The sequence below is a fragment of the Pinus tabuliformis genome, chromosome 4_2 (assembly GCF_031772625.1).
Source record: "Pinus tabuliformis cultivar Carrire ecotype Pingquan chromosome 4_2, CPIR1, whole genome shotgun sequence".
Taxonomy (NCBI): Eukaryota; Viridiplantae; Streptophyta; class Pinopsida; order Pinales; family Pinaceae; genus Pinus; species Pinus tabuliformis.
This window is the reverse complement of record NC_142304.1, coordinates 915,560,696-915,578,778: the sequence shown is the minus strand read 5'-3', so window position 1 is coordinate 915,578,778 and position 18,083 is coordinate 915,560,696. Positions and strand designations below refer to the sequence as shown.

The window sequence follows — 18,083 nt, the reverse complement described above, 5'->3', positions numbered from 1 at the left end:
CTCACCTGAAGCGTCCATTCAAGCCACCTGTTTTGATGCAGAAGATACAGAAAAATGGTGCCACTCATCTAGTCTTTCAACGATGACGGCGACGTATTGTAAACCGCGGGCCGCCATTCTCAAAAATCAAATAAAAACTAAGTTGACGGTCGCTTTCGAACGACAGATGGAGCTAATGACATTGCCAACGTCGTCGTAGTATTTTGCCGCGGTAGACTCAGCGTTTCGACCACGACGACCACTGTTCCATCCGCCGGACTGTTATGCCACCTGCCGGCCTCGTAAACGGAGCCGCCCAGGCCAACGGCACGGGAGGTCGAATCAAACGGACAGCAATCCATTGGGTTCGATACTCACGACGAACGCTGAGCTGGAAGGTAACGCCGTAGTTTATCCCTTACGTTTTTGGAGTGACGTGTTAAAGTGAATTGTTGACAAGCAGGTGGCAGTGTTTTGGAGGATCGCCAGTTGAATGGAAATTTTTTCTACATATTTGGCAATTTTTTCCCACATATTTTTCCATTTTATAGGTTGGAAAACTTATAATAACCTAATTGTTAAATTAGCAGCCGGGGGACAGTCATGACCGTAAATGTAACCTGACTTATTAGTTACTTATTAGTGTTATTGAAAGAAAACTACACACTCTGAAATTACTTCATTTAATTTCATTTCTGGTCCCACTACTATGTAGAGAGGGTTTTAAAGATAATTTGAGACAAAAAAAAATTTAGTGTTTCAAATTATGGTCTTAAAACATTATTTCTAGAAGACCATATGTACACAACAATTTTTTTTAATAGACACTTTCATTCTTGTCTCTCTAGAGACAATTTCAAATTTGTCTCTATGAAAATATATATTAAAAAAAAATCAAATTAATTTTTTATATTAAAAAAAACATAGAACACAAGAATTATTTCTCTCTAGAGACAATTTCATTTTTGTCTCTCTAGAGATGATATGAAAATATATATTAAAAAAATAATCAAATTAATTTTCATATTAAAAAAATAAACAAATTATAACAATTTCATTTTTATCTCTTTAGAGACGATATAAAAATATATATTAAAAAAAATAATCAAATTAATTTTCATATTAAAAAAATAAACAAATTATTTTAAATATATATTTTTTAATTAGATGACCCTTTTAATTTGAAAAATAACAGTGTCCCTTTTCTAAAATTCATCCCAACAATATGGACTCGTATTTATGTGTTTTCAGGAGATATTTAACTTGGTCGTCTTGTACGACGACCATAGCTATCCATTCCATCACAGAAGATTTAGTATATGGAGTTGTTGAAATACTCAAGGAAATCATATTTCTTCAACAATCCACCTAGTAATGAAGCGTCTATCATGAAGGACTATCGGAAGAAAGCAATTAGTCTAGTTGACCAGATAGAAAGAATATGCCCCCTACTATCATCGTTACCATCCTCACTGGTCCAACCTTGTATACTTTGCTCTCCAATTCTCTATTTGTTTATCGTCCTTCCGATTGAAGGATTATAACTAATGATAAATAATAGTTAGGGCCTCCTCAACTTCCATGAAAACATGTTCAACTAGGACTTGCCTCCCAAGAAGGTTGTGATTAGTCAAGAAGGTTATTCTGTGTGGCCATTTGATTTGATTAGTCCCAGTCCTACTTAATTTTCTCGGGAGAGTAAATCCTGTCAGACCCAGAAATCCATTCCCACAGGCCATAAATACAGTTAGACATACGGGAGACATTCCATCCAAGGGAGGCAGGCCCATGACATTACCCCAAAATGCTACCCAGTCGAGGATATTGGTCTTATGTTTCTCGAGATTCAAGTTCAAGAGACACTATGTTGTTTTCTCACCTCAAAATGAGCATATTAGGCTAGTCATTCAATTTCTTCATGTCTTTTGATCTTCTTTATGTAGTTTGTGGATGTTGAAGTTTCCAGTTTCTAATTCTCCAGTCTTCAATATTCAATCTCAAATTTTCTGTCTATCTCAGATGCTTGATGTTAACCGAAACCCATAGCAGACCCTTGTATTTATAGGAAAAAACTTGAGTGTGGGTAGATTGGATAAATTCCCAAACCATTGATGATCAATATTGCATGCAACATAGGGTGTTTCTTTGGCATTTTGTGCTTCTGATTACATACATGGATTCGTAGAAGGATTCCATAAATATACTTGGATACCATGTCAAAATAATATTGTGGTGAGTAGATTTTGTACTTTGGAAACTAGCATAAAGGCTATATAGATTGTTAAAGCTAAAAACACCAATCAAAATTTTTGATAATGGTACTTACCCACAAACGGATATTGCTAATAAATAAACCAATATGCATACAAATAAAAATAATCAAAATAACATCATTGATTTTCCATTAATTCTGAAAACAAAAAGCTAAAACTACAACTCAAAATACAACCTTTTCGAATTGTTGTGTGTGTGTTATATTCTTTCCACAACTAGTCACACGCATGGGAGGGTCACAAGGGGGATATCGCCCCCCCTGTTCATTGTGTTGGGTGCAGCAGGGGGGTCACAGGAGGGCACAACCTCCCTTGTCGAGGGATTTTAGGGGGGCAGTAGCCCCCCCTATACGAGGTCCAAGGTGACGCCTCGAGAATTTTTTTTTGGACCCTATATTAAGTGTTTGCACATGGATTTGGGCATGATTGTTTTCAGCCCATGGTAGTTTGTAGATCCGGTCAAGGGAACTACAACTATGTTCTAATCCAGGGTTAATGGGTTGGGGTTTATGAATGCTTCAGCATGTATATATATGTATTGTAACATTCAAAGGAACATAATGAAAAATCAATCTAGTAATCTCGATTTTGGGATCCAAGGGAAAATATCTTTGTATTTATTTTGTGTTTCTCGCCATTGTATATTTTCTATTTTTTAAGAATTCATTTTCAAGTAATTTTTGTACACAGTTAAAACCTACATTTGGTATCAGAGTTGTTTCAGCTTCAAGGGGACGCCTTTATTGTTGAGGGGTTTTGTTTAGGCCTGTGGTAGACCATGCTCAGTGGGAGATCTGCGGGATGGATTCTTGCGGCGAAAGAAGATACAAGCAATGGAAAGATATAGACCAAGAAATTTAATGGTCAGAGTTATGAGTTATGGAAACCCAAGATGGGGGATCTTCTAGTGGATAAAGATCAGTGGATCGTAGTAGATATGGGTACTATACCAACGACAATGTCAACAAAAGGCTGGGTGAAGTTGGAGCGGAAGGCAAAGAGCACAATACAGGTATGTATCTTAGATTCAATATTTTTGAACGTGTCAGGGGAAGCTATAGTGAAGGATTTGTGGGTGAAGTTAGGTATTTTGTACCAATCTAAGTCTCTGGTGAATAAATTTTTTCTATGGAAAAAATTGTATAACCCGATTACGAATAATGGAGACTCGGTGTCAGAACATCTAAATTCCTTTAATATTGTTGTAAGCCACTTGTTATCTATTGTTATAAAAATTTCATATGAAGATAAGTGCATCAATTTATTGTGTTCTCTACCAGATTTGTGGGATATTCTGGTTGTTGTTATAGGTTGCAATACAACTACCTTGAAGTTTGATGAAATAGTCTCTTCCTTATTGTCAGAGGATATGAGATAGAAAAATATGGAGAGCTAGAATCGAGATGCCTTGTTTGTATGAGGATGGTCCCAGAATAGAAAGAAAAATAAGTCCTTGATTAGGAGATCAAAATATGGAGGGAAGTCTAAATCTTCAGGAAAACCTATAAAGGTGTGTTGGAAATGCGGAAAGGAAGGGCACTTCAAAGAGGACTGTAGATCTAAAGTTACTGAGAAAGGAAAGAGATCTAATGATGCTCCTTCTGATGAGGCGAAAACCACCTCAGATGAAGCTGGGGATGTGCACTTGGCTTCTTCTTCAAGTACACACATAGACCATGAGGCATGGTTGATTGACTCAAGTGCATCCTTTCACTTCACTCCCCATAAGGAGTGGTTCTATGAGTATGATAAATATGATGGTGGTGATGTCTTCTTAGGGGATGAGAGGAAGGCTAGAATAGTTGGACATGAAAAATTCAAGCTAAAGTTGCAAGGTGGAAGGATTAGAACATTTATGGGTGTTCTGCATATTCCTGCATTGTCTAGATATCTGATTTTTGTAAGTAAGATGGATGATGTAGGTGTAAAAACAATGTTCTTAAAAGATACCTGCAAGATGGTTTGGGGAGCACTGGTATTGATGTAGGGAGTTTGGATTGGAACTCTGTACAAGATTTTGGGTAGTATTGTTATTGATGGGTGCAACACTCATGTGGTCCCTGAAAGTGGAGCATAAAATCTCGTGGTCTTTGGAGAAAATACCATGCTATGGCATCAAAGGCTTAGACATCTTAGAGAGAAGGGCCTTCGAATAATTCATGGTAATTCTATAGTAGAAGGTATGTCTAATTTCTCTTTGGATTTCGATTTCTGTGAATTTTGTATATGGGAAGCATAATCGGGTGAGTTTCCCATCTGGTGCTAAGAAGGCGAAAGGGATATTAGAGCTTGTGCACAGTGATGTGTTTGGACATGTGTCAGTTCCATCACTAGGTAAGTCTATGTACTATGTATCATTTATAGATGAATTCTCAAGGAATACATGGATATATTTCCTTAGGATGAAATATGAAGTCTTTGACAAGTTTAAATAATTTAAGGCTCTGGTGGAAAAATAGATAGAGAAAAGATAAAGGTGTTGAAGAAAAATAATGGTGGAGAGTTCTATAAGAAGAAATTTGAAGAGTTCTGTAAGAAATGTGGTATAGAATGACATAAGACTACTCCATACACACTTCAGCGAAATGAAGTTGCAGAAAGAATGAATAGGACATTGATGGAAAAGGCAAGAAGCATGCCAAGTGGTGTTGGGTTAGGACAAGAATTCTGGGTAGAGGTGGTGGAGACTACATGTTACTTGATTAATAGATCACCTTCATCAACATTGGAGGATAAGACTCCACATGAGGTATGGATTGGTAAGAAAGCCTCTCTTTCACATTTGAGGATATTTGGCTGTGATGCATATGTACACGTTCCAAAGGAGAAAATAACCAAGTTGGATAGTAAATCTAAAAGGTGCATCTTTATTGGGTATAAGGATGGTTTAAAATGTTATAAGCTTTGCAACCTAGAAATAACGAAGGTTGTGTACAGCCGAGATGTGGTGTTTAGAGAGGTGAACGATGTTATTAAACATGGAGTCCTATGGAAGGAACCTAACAAGATAGATTTTGATTTAAAGGAGGAAGAATCAGACTCTACAACAGAATAAGAATCAGAAGATGAAGGGCCACAAACTCCAGTTGTGAGAAGATTAGTTCGAGAAAGAAAGCAGCCAAAAAGGTATAGTCCATCTTCTTTCTATTCAAATTTTTCTTTATCTATTACTGATGATGATCCTAACATTGTCAGGGAGGTAGTAGATTAAGAGGATGGAAAACTCTGGAAAGAGACCATGGTTGATGAAATGGAACCTTTGGACAAAAATGAGACTTGTGATCTAGTGGAGTTATCAGCTGGAAGCAAACCCATTGGAAGAAAATGGGTGTTTAAGAAAAATATGAATGCATAATGGCAAGGTAGAGAAATAAAAAGCTTAGTTGGTAGAAAAAGGTTATTCCCAGGTGTCGGTAATTTATTTTGGTGATGTTTTTTCTCTTTTTGCCATGGTAGTTTCTATTAGATTACTTTTATCTGTTGCTGCTCCTTTTGATTTTGAAGTAGAACAGATAGATGTGAAGACAACAGTTCTTCATGGGGATCTGGAAGAAGAGATCTACATGAAGAAACCTAAAGGATTTGCGATGAATGGAAAGAAAGAACTGGTATGCAAGTTAAAAAAAAGTCTCTTTATGGGTTAAAATAGTCACCAATGATGTGGTATCAGAAATTTGATACACACACACACACACACACACACACACATATATATGGGGACTTGGCTTCACCAGAAGTAAAGATCATTGTGTGTATTTTAAATTAATTGATGACTGTGTTATTTATCTGGTCTTGTATGTGGATGACATGTTTCTGATTGGAAATGACAAAAAAATTATCCAGGATTTGAAGACCCAATTGTCCTCCAAATTCAACATGAAGGATCTTGGTGCTAAAAAATATATTTTGGGCATATAAATTAAACGAGATTGGGCAAAGAGGAAGCTCTGGTTAAACCAGAGGAAGTATGCCAAGACAATACTGCAAAGGTTTAATATGAAGGATAGTAAACCAATGAGGGTTCCTATTCCTATATGTGTAAAGTTATTTGTTTAACAGTTTCCCAAGACACAAGAATAGGAAGAGGAAATGTACCGTGTTCAATACGCAAGTGCAGTCAGTAGCCTGATGTATGAAATGGTCTGTACTAGACCAGACATTACACATGTAGTGGGATTATTGATCAGGTTTATGTCAAAACCAGGGAAGGATCATTGGATAACAATGAAGCGAGGTTTCAGGTATTTGTGTGGCAATAGTGATTATGGTTTGTGCTACCAAGGAAGACTAGGACTGGATAAAGTTTTGGACATGGGTGGCTTTGTAGATGCAGACTGAGGTGGAGATATAGATCAAAGAAGATATACAAGTGGGTATGTGTTTAACCTTTTGAAGGTGTAGTTAATTGGATGAGGAAGAGATAGTCTGTAGTGGCACTTTCAACTACAGAGGAAGAATACATGACAACCACTCATGTAAGAAAGGAAGCAATTTGGTTGCAGAGATTGTGTTCAAGTATGGGGTTACTACAACGAGCTATAAGGATGGACTATGATAACCAAAGTGCAATTTTCTTGTCAAAGAACTCTGCTTATCATTCAAAGAAAAAGCACATTGATGTTCAATATCACTTTTTGAGGGATATGGTTGAGGAAAAAAAGGTGTTTCTGGAAAAGGTGGGCACTTTGAAGAATGGTGCAGATGCATTGACAAATTCTGTGAGAACTAAGAAGTTTTCTTGGTGTAGAGAAACAATGGGCGTTACAGGGCTGGACCAATGACTAAGCTCTCATGTGACCCCCTATGTGGAAAATAAAATAACAAGTGGGAGAATGTTGGGTGTGTGTTATATTCTTTCCACAACTAGTCTCACACGCGGGAGTGTCAAAGGGGGGCAATAGACCACCCTAGTCGTTGCGTCGGGTGTAGTAGGGGGGTCATTAGGGGGGCGCAACCCCCTGTCGATGGGTTTCATGGGGGGCAGCAACCCCCCTATACGGGGTCTGATGCAGTGTCTTGGGAAAATTTGTTTGGACCCTATATTAGGTGGGCAGACCTACCGATAATTTTGTGCACGGGTTTTTCACATAGCCCTGGGCATGATGGTTTTCTACCCATGGTATTTTGTAGATATGGTAAAGAGAAATGCGTTATGTTCTAATATAGGGTTAATGGATTCAGGTTTATGAATTCTTCGGCATGTATATATATATGTATGGTAACATTAAAAGGAACATACTGAAAAATCAATTTGATAGCCACGATTTTGGGATCCAGGGGAAAATATCAGTGTATTTGTTTTTTGTCTCTCGCCATTGTATATTTTCTATTTTTTAGGAATTAATTTGCATATAATTTTTGTACAGGGTTAAAACCTACATGAACTACATAATAGTGTGCCCTGTTTCTCCTTTATAGACTAAGAAGAAGACAGGGTCAATGATTCTAGATCCATGCACAATAGCATTTTGATTGGCAATCTGAACTTTAACCATATCCATGCCAAAAATAAGGTGTGCTCTTCTACAAATCTCCATCCTTCAGTGTGCCCGGAATCGTGATGCAATAGTGTTCCTATTGACTTTGGGGCCTACACCTTACATTTTGCATGCATAATTACATAAAGAAAAACATAGATCTAGCACTGAATTGTTGAATACATAAACATCTAAAACTGGAAGTGGATTGAAGATGGTGCATGCATCATACATGTTCCCCTTGCCTCTCACTCCTTTCAATACTAGTGTGCCCTTAACATTGTTATATGGACTGTTGAACGAGGGTGTTGTATTGGTGTATGATATTCTACTGAAGTAAGATCATTGTACCTGGAAAATTCTATGAGCCACATATGTAAACTAACACCTTCTGTCAGTCAGTTTCTCTACCCTAAGTGATATACAACTTTTGTGATGGGCATAATTATTGATTTGATATCAATACATGGATTGTCATCTTCTACACCTCCCCCTCAAGCCACACTTTGGCTCAAGTTTCCTTGCCACTTCCATTCAATCCAAATGATTTCTTTTGTTATTGAACTATGGATTTATTTTTCCAACAGACTTAAAATTTTCTTTTATCCAACTAGCATAATCTTTAATAAATAAAAAATTCAGACCGTGGACATAGAATGTGAAGAATTTATCCATTTGGTCCAAATTACATCTAGTATTGATTTTTGTAGACTTGGCTGTGTTTTATTAAGTTTTTCAGAATCTGTCTTTTATGATCTACCCCTTTTTCCTACATGGTCTTACCAAAATTGAACAGGAATATTCTTACATCAGAGATGATGGTGGCTAAAATGTGTTGGCTTGTAGTATAGCCAATTGTGGTATAGTTGATTTGGCATTTCCTTTCAATGGAGGTTTAGGTGATTTTCGTTTGAAATGTAATTGGGATTAGGAAGGCTGATTTAGTATCTTATTTCCAACAAGGCTTTAGGAAAGTTGATCTAGATCTCGATGCCAATTTAATGTTGTGCTATCTTATTTCCAACAAGGCTTTAGAAAAGTTGATCTAGATCTCGATGCCAATTTAATGTTGTGCAGTGAATGACTGATCTAGTTAATTTATTTTTATCCTGGTGACCTATTGATTCAGCCTTTGAGTCGGTGATGGTTATATTTGGGTCCAATTCAGGGAGAAGAAAATCCTCATCTTCCCAGGATTCTGCACGTGATGGCACACAAATTAATGTTGAAACTATAGGTTAGCTTTATACATTGTATAGCTCCTTTTAAGAAAAGAGTGGCATGGTTGGTTACGTTCGTCAATATACAATTAATGGTGAAGCTATGTCTACTTAACAACCTAACAATTTTTAAGAACATCCTGTTTGCAGTAAATTAGACTTAATTCTTAGTTTAATGGGATAAGACTAGTTCCATATTCACTTGCACTACATAGAATTTTTCCCTGTGAGAAAAATATTAAAGAATTATATTATAGAAGTCCTTGTAGCCCATATCAATAAATTATCTCAACTCATTTGTGGAGGTTGGAATGCAGAGTAAGAGTGGAAACTTAGCAATTGAGTGGGATTCCACACCAAAAATGCAGTTCTCTTCTATGTCTATCACTTCGGCTCCATCGCTTGGGATATATTCAGAACAAGAACAGTCTAATTCAACTAACTCTTATGTTGTTTTGCAACATTTGGAATTCTAGTTCACCTTTAACACAACAAAATAATAGCTAGGGTATATCTGAATTGTGGAAGATGCAGAGATCAACCATAGGTGGAGTACTAGAGGAGTAAACCCTTGTTAGAGGGTATTCTTCCATAGGTAACTCAACTGTACCAACCTGCCCCCAGTCATTTTCTTAGACTGATCCAGTTCCAAAGTTGTTGGAGACTTCACAATACAACAATGTAAGCTTCTCTTCATTTCACAAATTATTTGCATATTCAAAAAAAAGTCCTATAAATTTTCATCATAATGCAACAAAAACATACAAGAAGGGAAGTACATAGGACCTAGCAATCTTGATTCTAGGCTATATGACCTTCCCCACTGTTCAAACCCTATAGCTCCCATATCGATAGATTAGTTGAGTCAAGATATTTCTAACAATTTAAAACACATGGTTCCAAAATCATAGGGACTAGAAGATATTCATGTTGTTATTACTGGTGACTAATTTAAGAAAAAAATTATTAGTATTGAAGAGCTTAGGACAAACAAGGTTCGGTGGAAACAAAACATCAGGAAAATACGCAGATTGTGTAGTCTACAATCAATAGCGTGGCCTAAGATGATGCACTGTAAAATAGAAGAAAACATAATAAAAGTTACACAACATTGTAAAGGGGGTCCAAAATCAAAGCTAATAAATACATGGAAGCAGTACAATAGAAGTCTAATTGTAGCCTTAGGTAGAAAACCTTAATTAGACCGAAAATTTGTCTTGGCAGAGAAGAGGAATTCAGTGTTAGATAAACCTGGAACAATTGCGAGAATTGATGGTATTTTCTCTCGGTGTAGAACAAAGTGGGTACCTGTGTACATAATCAAATAAAGAATTTAGGAAGCAATACTGTCTCATCAGACAATAAAAAAAGGGGGTGCTGATAAGAATTACCTCGAGGTCACCTTGAAGGCATTCCATGGGAAAACCTTGTCAACAGAGAAAGGGAAAGAATTAGCTTAAATTTTGGGGCAAAACTCTAAGAAGATTTGGAAACATAATAGATTCATAGAGAAGTATGACATACCTTGTGCATTTAAAAGGGGAATAAGACTCATATGCCACTTCAGACAGTAGGTAGAGGAACTCCCGTTGCTATTCTAGGAAACTCCATTAGGAGTCTGTGAGGCAAGCAAGAGAAATCATGCAACAAAGAGAAATGAGGGAGAGAAACGAACAAGAAGTCCAGTAAAACAAAGCTAATGTTGAATAATAATCTTCTATAATAGAGCCTCAACAACAGAGGAGGAGAATACTTATCGTGCTAGACCTTCCCTATGGAAGAGGTCCAGAAGAAGCAAGCCCAAGAAATTTATTCAACCACTGTTAGCCCTAAAGATAGTTTGAGAGGTTGACAAATGAATAAATAAGGATTAAGAACTGATAAACATTAATTCTCTGCCAATTTGTTGATATTTTTTACTAGGGTAGAAACGAGAGGTTGTAACTGCATAAAACACTAACAATAGCTCCAAAATATGTAATTCAAGACAAAAAAAAGAAATGGAGAACATGCAAGTCATAACACTGAGAAAATTTGATATTAAATTCTTTATTAATAGGTCTGAAGTCCATGGCATCAACTATCAGGAACTACACCACTTAGTTTTTGATAAGGAAACTCATTACAATCAGTTGTAAGCTCTAAGAATTACATGTATCTCCAGACGAGGGTTTAAGGAAGTATGGCCAATACTTAGGGTTTTTATTAAATACAAAGTGGTCTAAATCCTTTCTTGAAGACCTTGAGTAAATAAACCCCAAGATACAATATCGTAACAAAAAATTGGTAGTCAAATTGAGTTTGAAACCGAATAAGGTAAATTCATTAACTAAAACCAAGTGGATTCAAACATGCAAAGGGAAATAAAACAAGGATTCGTTTAGTTAGAGTACGCTGGAAAGGGAAAATCGACCGAAAATAACCAAAGTATTTACATCCTCTTTGCATAGAAAGAGAAGGGTTCTTTCTCTATGTAGTGAACTCTTAGAATGTATATCTAGAGTCTCCAACATTATGAAAACAAACCTGTGCCCAAACACTGCTATCATGATTCTAATAGCCAAAAGATGGAGGGTCTCCCCCTGTTACAGAGAAGAAAACCTTTTTAGGTGAACGACACGACTAAGGGCGAGATGGCGCAGAGTGAGGGAGGGTAGTTCCTCCATACGACACCACTGAGGGCGAGATGGCGCAGTGTGAGGGAGGGTAGTTCCTCCATAACCACTTTGTTCCACCCCCTCCATCGATCTCTAGGACGATGATCCATACCATTGGTGCCCACCCCATCATAAATTACAACAAATCGATTCCTAAGAAGGATAGTGCATTCCAGCTGTAGTGTTGGAAAAATTACAAGAGAGGAGCTTGTAATTTATGAAGCTTCAAAAACAATGTTACATGATAATCCAAAATCGACTTCTGTATTGGTTAAGAACCACAAAGTATAGTCAAAACCATAGTATTATCTATTCATTCATGACGGTGTGTAAATATATTCAGCTGCGAGTTTATTCAATACACATATGATAGCCCAGAAACCCATAAGGAGAGGCTCTCTTAAAGCATAATAGTGCATGTATAAATATCAATTTCCCACCGAAGGCATACAAGATTAGAAGATTCGGTGTAAAAAAATCTTTATTAATTATTTTATATATTTTTTTTCAATTTTACAAATTACATATTACAAAATTGTAATTTAAGTTAAATTATATCTATTTTAATATTATTTAATTATTGATTATTTATATAAAAAAAATCTATATCGTTACAACATTTATGGGAGAATATGTGCTTTTATTTTGTGAAAAATATATATTGGATTATGGAAGATCTATTCACTTATTTGTTGGTCAAAAAACAATGTTATTCAACTATCTCTACATTTTTATTTTTTAAATCTTGATACATCATTATTTTTAAATAACTCATATATGATTTGTGGTCTTGAATTAATTTATAGGTTTTTTTCATCTTGTTAGTCTTACAAAATACAATATTGTTGATCTTGGAAAATATGGTTATGAAGAACAAAATTGAATTTGTGATGTATAATCTCACCATCATGAAAATATATTCTCTGATTCTTCCAAACTTGAAGATGAATTAAGCTACTACAATCTATCAATAATCCGATTAAGGTAATGAAAATTTTGAAAACATGGCATTAAAGTTATGTGACATTTAATGTGTCGGTTCTCATAAAATCTATGATTTTTGCCCACTAAAAAATAATTCCGATTCGATTCACATTGTTAGTAAACAAATTTTTAATCCAATCAAATGGTTGACTCATCATTTAAATTATAAACAAAATAAAATATAAAAAAATTATCTCATAACTACACTATCAGGATATCAATGCACACAAGCAACTAGATTATGGGGAAAATCAAAGTATTATTTATCCCCAAAATAAGTTGTCTTCCGATTCTCTGAATACAACCTTAAAAATGCAAACGAAATGTTGGGTCTAAAATGCGGATGCAAATTAGAGTTTCATTTACTATCAATCCGGGTAAGTAAACTTTGAGGATCATCCAATATATATGGACTTAGAGACAAATTAAACTAAGCTAGGTGAAGAAATATTAAAGCTCCCTTACAGGAGATTGTTCATTAATATTTCTAATCAACTATTTAAACTAATGAAATTAAAGCTCTTTAAAAATAATTCTGATTGATTGCATGAAATAATAAAGTTCTCTTACAAGAGACTATTCATTTATATCTCAAGCATATAAATCAGAAACTTAAACTAATGAAATCAAACATTAAATAACAAATCAGATTCATTGAAGGAAACATTAATACTTTCTTACTAAAGGTCATTCATTAATATTTCAAACATATGAACCTGATAATTTAATCTAATGAAATTCACAAACATAAAATAAAAGCTTACCAAAACAAAAGTGTACTTGCTAGGAAATGGGGATCCTTCCAAGGATTCACAAGCACACCAAAAGAGAAGTCAAATGTAGAGGATAAAAAACGCTCCATTTTATTCATCATAATTTTCGAAGTACAATAGCTATAAGCTCATATGATCCAAACCAAAACTATTCTAAATTCTACTAGGTTCTAAGATTGTAAAAATTAAGATTACAAAAGATGAAGATTACAAATGAAGGACATAACACTCCTATTTATACAAAAGCTATGATAACAAACTCATAAATGTAGACCATTATTCCCTCCTTTGATCCACATATTTCTCAACCAATGGTGACACATAACCCTATCTTCCATGATCTCCTCCATGAGGTCCATGATCTTCTCCATGAGGTCCATGATCTCCTCAAATTCGAATTTGAACATAGAGTGTCACATAAAGATGTCTTGGAAGCTTCCTTTGTACCTACACATGTCAACATTTTCATTCTATTTGTTAGGTATAAGTATATGGATATTATTTTCTAAAGTTTAACCACACATTCACTTAAAAATACTAAGAATTAATAATGTTTTGGAAAACACAATGGTAACCGATTTAATGATGAAAGTGAAGCTGATGTGGTGACATGGTGGTGGAATAGAGGTGAGAAAATGTGTGAATGGAGTGAAAGTGGATGTTTTTTACAGATAATTCTTAGGCCCAAGATGAATATATAAATGATATGGATGCACTTCTATTGCCTATTTGAGGTCTAGAATTCTATGTGAATCGAGAGAACTGACTAATCTCATATCAATGTCCCTTCTCTCATTATTTCTTGTATCCCTTCTCTCATTATTTCTTGTTTGATCCATCACAGTGACTTCCAAACTCACAACCTATGTAAAAATTATTTAATATTCGACCAACGAGGAGTAATGCACAAAAATAATAATTCCACACTCATATACGATCATTGAAATTGTCTCATATAGATGGGTGTATTGAAAAGTTGTAAGTTGGGATGGAACAATAATAAATGCTGGTGAGAGAGACACATGGAAAAATGATGATTATTAATATATTGATTCATTCAGAAAGCTTCCCTACAACATAATAAACACTCATCACCTCCTCCTCTTCTGCGTTGTGTTCTTCATACAAGGAGGTTGACATGTGTCTATCTGTTTTTGGCTTCCAATTTTCCTGCCTTTGCGTAGAGCTTCAGAATGTTTGCAGAGAGCTTGAGAAAGTCTTACATATTTGAGCTGAAAAAAATTAGGGAACCAGAAATTCATGAGAGATGTCAATACCATGAACCTCTAGGCCTTGCTAGTAATGACATCTCTATAGTTCTGAAGCATTTTCTAAAAGTATACTTTCATTTTAGGTGTATATATATGTTTACTAAAGTATACTTTCATTTTAGTTGTATAGATCCATGTCTCATGTTAGCTAAAATTCAAACCCTTGACAATGATATATGTAGGATTGGTCAAGCTGGCCCTTTTCCTCATGTGTTGTGCTTTGAGATCCTCCACTTATGCTTATCCCGAAGAGTGATTTAACGATGGATGGGAAAATCATTGGGTGATATCCGATTGGAAGAAGAAGGATGAGGGTGCAGCAAGGGAGTGGCTTCACACTGCTAGAAAATGGAACGGGACCTCGATGAAAAAGGATTTAAACGCATTCAGATGCACATTTTTTTGCCATTTCGGTTGAGTTTCCATAGTTTAACAATAAGGATAAGACTCTCGTTCTTCAATTTTTTTTCAAGCATGAGCATAAACTTGACTGCGGTGGTGGATATGTGAAGCTATTGAGTGGTGATTTTGACCAAAAGAAATTTGGTGGAGATACACCTTACAACATCATGTTTGGTCCAGACATATGTGGTCCAGACATATGTGGTTATAGTAAAAAGAAGGTTCATGCAATTCTCGGTCATCCTGGAAAGAACCATATTATTAAGGAGGAAGTATCCTCTGAAACGAATCAACTTACTCATTTTTATACTTTTATTATTTCCCCTGATGCTACTTATAACATTCTCATTGATAACAAAGAGAAATATTATGGAATTTTAAACACCGATTGCGATACTTCACGACAAAAACAAATTAAGGATCCTGATGCCTAAAAAACAATTGGTCGTAAACAATAAAAATTTTCAAGACAATCAGACAACAGTATTGTAAGTATAACATTCCAATGTGAGTTGATAATCTTGATATTTTTGTGGAAGATCTCTCGGCTTTAATTTGATCTTAATAATTTTTACAGTGGATTATATCCATATGAGGTGTAGAGCCCAATTATTATCTCTTATTTTTTGTCTTATAAAAAATAAATTAAAGTGGTTAGTACTTTTGATTTTAATATCTTTATATATGAATTTAAAATGTACATATTAATTGATTATTATGTTTGAATTCAAATTTTGATATGCTACAAATTGGATGATCGAATAGTAATTGGGGTCGGATCGAATGGAGTCTCCAGAATGTCCTTGCTTTGATTGGAAGGTCACTGAGGCTTTCGTGGACGTAAATAAATCGATTGAAGGATAAATTGATTTTTTTGGAGTCCCGAATTTTTTTTATTATATAAAAATGGGTTATTAGCGATTTGTGTGTAAATTAGTCTAATATGTTTCTAAAACATATCTAAGGCAGCCTGGGAGAGCTTGGAGTGTGTGAATATGCTAAATAGTAGTTTTATTGAATTCAAATTTCAATAAGTTTCAACATTGAATGTAAACGTACAAAATTGTCGTGCGATAGCATTGAAAAAGGTTTAAATTTTTTGTGATGAACAAGAAAAATAAGTGTTATTTGGTCCTCTTATTCATTCTAATTTCACGACATTCATCTTAGTGTAAAGGGCACACACTATTCGGTTTCAGAGAAAGAATTATAGAGATAATTTCCTCGCTATTTCTAGGCCTACTGGCAGTCCTTGAGCTTGAATTTCATTGATAGAGTTGATGAGTATTGAGGTGACTCTCGTCTAATGCGCATTGGATCTATTATGAAAGTTTAATTTCAAAAAGAGAAGAAAATTTTTGGGCGCCCACAGTGGGATCGTCGAGGCCAATTGTAAATTCAATGGGACAAAACAGAGACAAAACAGTATAGCGTTTTGTACACCACAACATATTATTTTAGGTTGGTTGGTTACACTAACAGTGATGGGGTAGGAAGTGTCGATGATAGAAAGAGCACGTCACGATATGTTTTTCATTTGAGTTCTAGAGCCATTTCATGAGCTTCCAAGAAGCATCCGATAGTTTTGTGGTCAACAACGGAAGCTGAATGCATCGCCGCAAGAGCAACAACATGTCAGGCAGTTTGGATGAGAAGGTTGTTGAGGGATCTTCGCCACGACCAAGAGGGAACGACAACTATTTTCTGCGACAACACCTCAGCGATTGCATTGTCAAAGAATTCTATGTTTCACAAGAGGACCAAACATTGATGCTAAATATCATTTTATCAGATAGTTGATTAACAATGATGAAATTGTGTTGTAGCTGCAGGTCATAGGAACAATACGCTGATATTTTCGCAAAGCCATTGGCATGTGAAAGTTTTGTTTATCTCAGAGATTGTATGGGAATTGTCAATGGCAGCACTTGTGATTAAGGGGGAGTGTTGGAAATATTAATCTGAACCACTGTCCTAAACACATTGACCAACACCATCCTTTCCCAGTCAACCACTGCACGGTTGTGATTTTGTTTGCAAGCGAAAGCACTGAAGTCAGAGTAGAAGTGCAGTGCAGACCATTCCGCAACACATCACAGACGTTAAGGCATTTAATGAAGTTTAGTAAATAAGTATGGGCAAGCATTCACTTCGCAACTGTTGCCCACACTCCACAACACCTGCAAGCTCAAAAAACCATTTACTATGTAAATTGGCCCATGTTGCGTTTTAATTATTTTTTGTGTCGTGTATTAATGTCAAATTTGTATGTTGAGATAAATATGGATGTAAAAGTCATTTTGTATGTTGGAATGAGGTAGTGAGGAGAAAATCGTGGAGGGAATATTGGTGGGTGTGTGAAAACTAATTTTATTGAGTTTTATAGAAGAAGTTTATTGTTTCTTGCAGTGATGCGTAAATAAATTTGTTGTGTTTTTCACTTAGACCTGTAGCCTCCATTTATCACGTGAATGTATTGCCTTATATAGATGTAAAAGTCATTTTGTATGTTGGGCAATGAGGTAGTGAGGAGAAAATCGTGGAGGAAATATTGGTTTACAGAAGTTTATTGTTTGCTCCGCAACCCAGTGATGCATAAATAAATTTGTTGTGTTTTTCAATTGGAACTGCAGTCTCCATTTATCACATGAATGTTTTTCACGTGAATGTATCCACTCCGCAACCGATTTCTGAGCTAGTTGACTGTAGGAGAAATTAATACTTTAACGGGTGTTCGAAACCCTGCAGCCAAACTGTGAGAAACCTTGATTTACTATGACATACTGTGGTAGTAAAGTCTGCCGCCTCAAAGATCTATTTTAACAGTGAAGATTTTATTTACTCAAATCATGTGCTTAGGGTTTTGACAAATTAGGGTCAAACCAGACATTAGGTAAAACACAAATTATACCTCATCCCGCTATGTGCCACAATAGACATAAAAACATGTTGGATGCTATCGAGGTCTACGTCTCAAGTCAAAGAAAAAAACAAATGGTTATATGTATCACAACGCGAGCATAGCATAGCAGTATGTTATCTGAATC

The 18,083-nt window shown here is 35.6% G+C and overlaps 1 pseudogene; it reads left to right on the top strand.

Annotated features, from left to right (window-relative positions):
- The first annotated feature begins 14,803 nt into the window (after positions 1–14,803).
- On the top strand, positions 14,804–15,470 carry LOC149172647 (calreticulin pseudogene; annotated as a pseudogene).
- The last annotated feature ends 2,613 nt before the right edge of the window (positions 15,471–18,083 follow it).